Below are 7407 nucleotides of genomic sequence, written 5' to 3' on the forward strand. Positions count from 1 at the left end.
AGATCTTGACGGAACACGAATCCATTTTTATAAGAAATTTCGTCGCTGGTTTGACTCATGATTTTTCAATGTCAGATGGCTGTAATTTTTCTACCAAAAATTTTACACCGTCGCCTCGATTAATCATTACAAGCGATAACGTTCAAATACGAGAGGTTAACTCGAAGTAATAAATTTTTGTTAATTTCGAAATTTCGTAGCCATTCAAAAAATCAACATTAATTTTCCACGAATTACTTCCGCTTCAATTATTCTTTAATTTCGTATAAAAAATATTCAAATATTCATCAAACTCGAAAAGTCAAAGCTTTTTATCAACTGGCAATTACATTAATTTCGCCTTCTCCGCAATAAAACTTTTTTTGCCACGAGAAAGGACAAAGATTGAAAATTTTGAAAAACCTCAAAGATCATCAAAGCAAAGAAATCATCTGCTGCTTCGACAGCAAATGTCTTTATCCCTATGAGAAAATAACGTTTCTATCGCGAATTATAATAAATTTTCAAAAATCTATAAAGTAACACCAAACTCCCTTAAACGAGGAATAAATGTTACATATGTAAAACGATAAGTGACGTCATTTCTTTGTCAACCACTAACACAAGATCGACCAAGCAATGTAAAAGAATTAGGGCTTGATCGATGGTCCCAAACGCTTGGACCCGGACGTTGTAGCATAAACAATTCCCTACTCTATATACCCCACGACATATAAAACAGCATGTAATAGCATACAATCGCATGTAATCGCATACAGGTAACTGACGCCAATATATTTCTCACGGAACCCACGCACAAAGCAGCCCTTACATCAGACACAAGAGATACGTGATATCTGGCACCTGCCGTCGTCTAATTACCACCGAAAAAAAAAAATCCCCCAAAAAATGCAAATCAAATCTCGCTTAGACTCCTAAAAAGAAAAAAAATAATTTTCATTAAACGCAGTCGAACATTAATTTACTTAATTTTGCACTCAATCAATTTTTCCAGTGATACCCATCCCTCTTAATTTCCATCTCCCACCCAAACCCATTTAACTCGAGTCGCCCTTAGAGGAACATTCACCGTGAAGCAGAAAACTACACGGCACGTTTAACCGGTCAATCGGAGCTCCGCAATGGGGCGTACGGAGCTTCAGGAACCCAGGGGCCCTTGCGTAATATTTTATAATATCAATCATAGCGCGCAATAAACGGCTTCAAGGGAGGGTCGTGTTGCTAAGATACAGAACTAGTTAATGGCACTATTACGTCTAGGCCGAAGGACTTGACACAGCCCACGAGAAAGGGGATGATGTCGTAGCAACGTGCTACCAGCTGTGACTTATGACGTATCGCGATACTACCACCACCCCGACTACTACCAGTGCTACTAGTACCGCCACTACTACCGTCAGAGCTGCTACTGCTATTGCTACTAGCACTACCACTGCTACTACCACCCCCAGCACATTCTCTAGAACCCTTCGGCTTACGTACCAGCACTTCGCCCCGTTATACGTCGGAACGAACTGTACGTTCAATAAACTGTGATTTATCGTCAGGTACGTTTACCAGGTTGTAGGAGTCCTGGGACGAAGAAAAAGAGTAGATAGGTGCAATAACAAAGATTTTTCTACTTAAAACGCCATTTCCCGAGGACGCGTGGATGATGCATGTATTCGCTTAAGGGAATGTTGGTAGTCGTTAAGCTATTCTCTGAATGCAGGGAGGAGACACCCTTAACGAGATTTAAACTCAGTCGGGTTTTCAGAGAATTACAAACTATCCCTGCTGCGCGCGAAGAATTCCGACGGAAAGTGGAATCTGCCGGGAAGAATCGAATAAAAGAGAAGTGCGAATATCTAGGCTGGCACGGAGAGATTCTGGAAGCGTCGTTCATTTGCACGTCTGATACTTGAAAAGTAATTACCCGGTTGTCATCAACAGCAGGACTTGGCACAACAGGATTTAACTCAACTCGGCTCAACTCTATTGACGTGGTTCAACGTCTTCATTATTTTTCAATGACGCTACAGTGCTCCGAAGACATAGTCGAGAGATTCGGATGAGATTCATCTTATGCATTGTCCGACAATTTTAAAGGGGTAGAGGAGAAAGATTATTCTGGATAGGAATTTGAATATGTTAGAGCCAGCTGCTTGGGAAATTAATTACAGTGTTCTTCGTTCAGAGTTATCAATTCGGGAAAAATTTTCTTTAACAACTTTTTTATCTTCCACGTGCAAATCTCTAACTACGCGTTCGCGTGCTAAGTATGGAGAAGAGTGGCGCCCTAAATGTTTCATCAATATTTATTCGCAAAATGATCCACGCAGTGCTGCCTGTTCGCTGTTTGTGTTCATTTGTTTACAGTGCAAAATATTATTTATTCTTGAAATACAGAAATCGAATCGAACAGTGTGAAAGCAACGAAAATCCAAAATTTGATAAAAGCCAACGTACAGTGATAAAATAAAATTGAATGGTCCAATTAAAACAATTTTTTAATATATGGGAAAAGGAAAGCTCATATTTAAAAAAAAATTATGCAATTACGCATCGGATAGGTTACTTATTTTTTATGGCGACGGATGAAATACTTTTTTCACGCTACTCGGATGCACTAATGCGCTTATCGAGCTTCTATGCATTTTTACCGGATATATTTAAACCTGACGTTTCCATATGCATATCTGTATGTTTGTACGACATAGACTTCTGCATACTAAAATCTAAACGTGGACCACAGCAGTCGTAGATCTCGAGTAGACACTTCAGTCATTGATTTTGATGTCGAGAATGACGTTTGATTATATTTGGATATATCCAGAGAAATCATTCTGACCGTTTCCAATGAAAACAGCCATGCGACCAAGACTTTCAAAAGTGCTGTTTAAGCTTTAGAGATTTCCGACTGAAAACAGTCCGATTATTATTAATGTTTACGTCAAGGGAAATGCGCTCGTGCATGGATTATCAAAGTAGCTGTCTGATTAAATGCAGTTTCTGTAACTTGCTACGAACTGAACAAGATTACCGGAAAACATATATCTCAGTGAATCGAATAAATTAAAATGGGAAATTGCAGCTGGTGTCGGTGAAGTAAACGCAGTAAAAAAATTAATTGAAAATTTTCAAAAAAAAAAAATAAAAAAAAAGATAAATTTTCTTTCAATTTTTTTTATACACGACGGATTAATTTTTATTATCCCTGACAGTTAATTGTAATTTTAATCAAATTCTCGTCGATTACATCAGACCCGATTTCAAGTATTTTCAAAGTGCACAATGACAACTAGGGTCCTTTGATTTTTTTCCTCTTTTCTTTTTCTTCGCCTACATGAAAGACACTCCAAGGCAATTCAACGGAAATCGAAGCCTTGATTACCAGCGTGACTAACGAGCCTTCGCTCTTGCCTAGAACCAGAATGAGAACGAGGAACGTAAATGGCCGTTTGGGCCCTACATATCTGCACCCAATCGATTTAGCTACGACGAGGTACCAGCCGTTCCCTACTGATTCCCGAACAATACGATCGACTTCACTTAGGTAATCGTTGGGTCATGCGAACTCATCAATGAAAAAAATCGTCTAGCAGACCAGTTTCAGATTCTACTAAAACCTAAAGAAAAGCCGAACCAAGCTAAAATGCGATTCGACTCAAAAAATACGACAAGCATATTAAACGTCGCACGTATGTGAAAAATATTATTACAAAATTTAATAAAAGAATGAGTTTTTTATTACACTAATAATTTAGATACTAAATAAAAAATTCCATAAAAATAGCAATCTTATGAATCGATATTTATAAATCTTTTCACATTGTTATCCATAAAGGAGATCACGCTTGATTCAAATGTAAAAAAAAAATTTCAAAAATAATCAAATTTTCGAATACTTCGTTCTCTATTATCAATCAACCCTAGAAGGATGAAGTACGAAAATTATACGTCCAAGTCTAACAAAATTTTAACATAGGTTAGAAAAATATTCCTAAGGTGAATAACCCAGAAATGCGTATGAAGTAATATATTACACACGAGATTCCGCGAAATATCATACTGACTACAGACTGGTTCACCCCCGACCCCTATTTCCCATATGTCCATATATACGTCTAACATAGACCCTAAGATTCCGTACATATGTACACGGGTATCAGCAAATCCGTATTTCCAATTTCCATTCACATAAAGCAAAGATGCATCTTATCGACTAGCCAGTGAATGGTATAAAAAAAATAATCAAATATGAAAAAAAAAAAATACAAATTCAAATTACAAATCAAACTGACCTTCAAAAATGTTCAACCTCCTTTGGTCCTGAGGGTAATATTATTCTTATTAAAATCACAAATTTTCTTCTTGACACCTTCCTGGTTCCAGAACATTCGCGAATGATCTCTCGATTGGGTATTACTTGACTGAAGGATCAATGCGAACAGGAGTTTCATGCAGGACATTAAACACGTCGTGTCTGGGATATCGTGTTGTTCTGACGTAAACAGGAAACCATGTAAACACGTAAACAAAGTTCGCGTGGCGGAGGACACGAGGTACAATTGTCGTCTGACTGTTAACATTGGCAGCCACTTCTGCCAGTTTTTTTGACAGGTTGGATGACCTGTGGGTATACGAGGAAGATTAATATTCCGTAAATAATCCAAATACGAAAAAATTGTCCGATTCACAAGCAGCCAATCGATATTTGGCTATTGAAGTTATTTTTCAAAAATATCGAGGTCACGAGTCACGAAAAATTTTTGACACCGACGTCGAGCCTCTGGACAAATACGTCACGTTTCTCATCAAATCCATGATCGTGACTATAGCTTTTCTTTCGAAAACTGCCGATGATAGAAATCAAAATAATAATTAAAAAAACCGCACTGCACACGCGCACTTAAATAACCACGATTCCCAGCACACGAGTACAGTTATCTTAATCACGTAATCACTTAATCACGTAAAAAGAATTCACTGAAAAATTCGAAAAAAAAATATTAATTCTTTTCTTCACTATCCTCAATATTTTTTCACTCTGCCACGCACTCACTATTTTTTAAAATTCAAAATTCCATATGTCTGAACGTAAACAGCACAGTATTCGTTCGAAGACATGTGACGGTCACTAGACCACCCTTATTAATTCACCATTAATCCTCAGACTCACCCTCGTGACTTGATCCCACGTGAGGACAAGATCCAAAAAGCCGAAAGAGAATTATTTCAATGACTATAAAAAATTCGACAGACAGCAATTTTTTAACGTGGAAAACTCGCGGAGAGAAAACTCACGGAGTCCCGCTGCCTGCAGATCGGTCCCGGTGACTGAGACGGCAGGGGTAAGCGGGGGGGGGTTTGGTTTTCGTAGCCGACCATTACGAAGGTAGAGAGGAAGATAGGGGAGTACAGCCGGGATAGGGTGGGGGTATCTAGGGGAATTGGAGAAGGGGTAGCTCGCCAGAGGGTTGCTAAAGAATGATATACCCTTTCGAGGCGCATGCGCATTGCGCTGCTTTATCACCGCCGCGAAACTTCAGCCCCATAACGGAAGCAACGCGTACGGCTACGTTTCTGTCATCCCCCGTTTTCTACTGCGACGAGGCTGTTGCCGACTGGTAGTGACTACTGTCTGTCCTGTCTGTCTATCTTTTTGTCCCTGTATTCTCTTTCTGTCTGACTATACGCTTTCCTGTATCCCATCCGTTTCTACATCCGTTGGCATCCATGGCTGAACATGCACCTATGTACCAGAACTGTATTTACATACAAGCTATCTACTGCTTACAATAAAATAATCACCAAGGATCGATCGTTGTACCGAAGAACCAAAATTTTTGAGTCAGTCATTTAATAAATTTGAAAACATACCATTTTTTGTATACCCTCCATACTCTAAAAATAACCTTGGTCTTAATAAGCTGATTAGAGTCAGTCTGGCGTTAATGTTTACACTGTCTAGTTACGTACGAATTAGTAATCCCAGGGCGTAATACTGGGTATTAGAAAGCTGTAGGATTCTGACAATAGACGACGATCCGCCCCAGGGCCTCTTACTAATGTCGGGCGTTCCTTGTTCCGATGTGTAGATACCCGTGATAATCGGAATACAAGACGGCTAAACGCCCTGCGAATAATAGTGATAGTAATGGCATAGTGTTAATAGGGTCAGGAAATAAGTCTTGGTTTCCGGTCTGCTGTCTGACTAGTTCGGAGAGACGCAATTGCCCGGTTAAAAATAATCCAGTATGGTGCAAGCTCAGAGAAGAGAAAAATTTTTTAACCAAATTTTTATCTCAACGAAATAAAATTCTGTCCAAATTCAAGTAAAACCTCGGACAAATTATTAACGTGTGGAATTTTTAAGACGTGGTACGCGTACGCGTGGATAGAGACGACGCGATCACCACTGCCATGAAACATAGGATTGTCCTTTGAGTTCTTATCAGATAACTTGGACACACAATATCCCGAGGGCAAATCTCGACGGTCGGTAGTCGTGAAAAAGGAAGTAAATGAAGTTTTAATTAAAAGCCATTCAATTACAGGAGCCTGTCCCTCCTATCTGCTTCCACTGGTTGTCGGTCGGCGTTTTTATCCACCGCGAAATGCGGTTGTACCGCTGACGACAGCCAACCTATTTCAATCCGGAGTAATTTAGCGCTGCGACGAAAAAAAAGGGTCTTACGACTCGAGGCGGTTGCGTCGAACCTGATAAACCAAAAATTTACTTGAATTCAAATTTACGTGGAGTCGAAAACGTTCGAAAGGGGATGAATCGTCTATATAGGATTTTACTTAACTAAATAAAAATCGCTTGTTATTGCCCACCCTTGTTACTTGCATTGACCTTACGGGTTATCCAACCACCCCTATAACTTTATGCAATACGTTGTTAGGTATATCTTCATCCACGGTTCCTTTCCATTAGTGAATTTGTCTGATTCTGACAGGGAAGGACCAGGCAAACGTAATTAGTCTACGCCAGTCAGGCCGAGGTGGCTCCGTAGGAGCCCATGAAACTCTATTTTGTGAGGGAAAAAAAAAGTCGAGAAGGGAAGATAAGAGAAAGGGGGGGTTTCTGGGGGGGGGAGAAGCTCGACATGAGAAAAAGGGGAACTCTTCAACCCCTACAGTTCACCCTAGTTTTCCAAGCAGCTTCTCCTCTTCGTGCTCTCTCTCTCTCTCTCTCTCTCTCTCTCTCTCTCTCTCTCTCTCTCTCTCTCTCTTTGGAAACTCTATCTCTCTCTCTCTCTCTCGTTCTTTCTCTCTCTTACTATTGCACGTTGGCCACTTTCTGTCTTTATTTCCCATTCAGAGCTCGGTGTTAGTATTTATAGCGCTGAGAAACCGCAGCCACGGAAAACCTGCGGCTTCAACTTTTTCCATACCTTGCACCCCCCCCCCCCCCCCTCC

The 7407-nt window shown here is 39.9% G+C and overlaps 1 protein-coding gene across 2 annotated transcripts in view; it reads right to left on the bottom strand.

Moving 5' to 3' along the window:
* LOC107265546 (semaphorin-2A) overlaps window positions 1–7407 on the bottom strand; it is a 233169-nt gene that overhangs the window by 181598 nt on the left and 44164 nt on the right. Inside the window, exon 1 of one of the 2 annotated variants that reach the window (XM_025082798.1) lies at window positions 4284–4451. The exons of the other annotated variant lie outside the window; for it this stretch is intronic. The gene's annotated coding sequence lies outside the window, so the exon portion shown is untranslated. Of the gene's footprint in view, window positions 1–4283; window positions 4452–7407 lie in introns of those variants that run through there. 2 annotated transcript variants of the gene reach the window in all.

The sequence above is a fragment of the Cephus cinctus genome, unplaced genomic scaffold, assembly GCF_000341935.2.
Source record: "Cephus cinctus unplaced genomic scaffold, Ccin1 Ccin1_scaffold0228, whole genome shotgun sequence".
NCBI lineage: Eukaryota > Metazoa > Arthropoda > Insecta > Hymenoptera > Cephidae > Cephus > Cephus cinctus.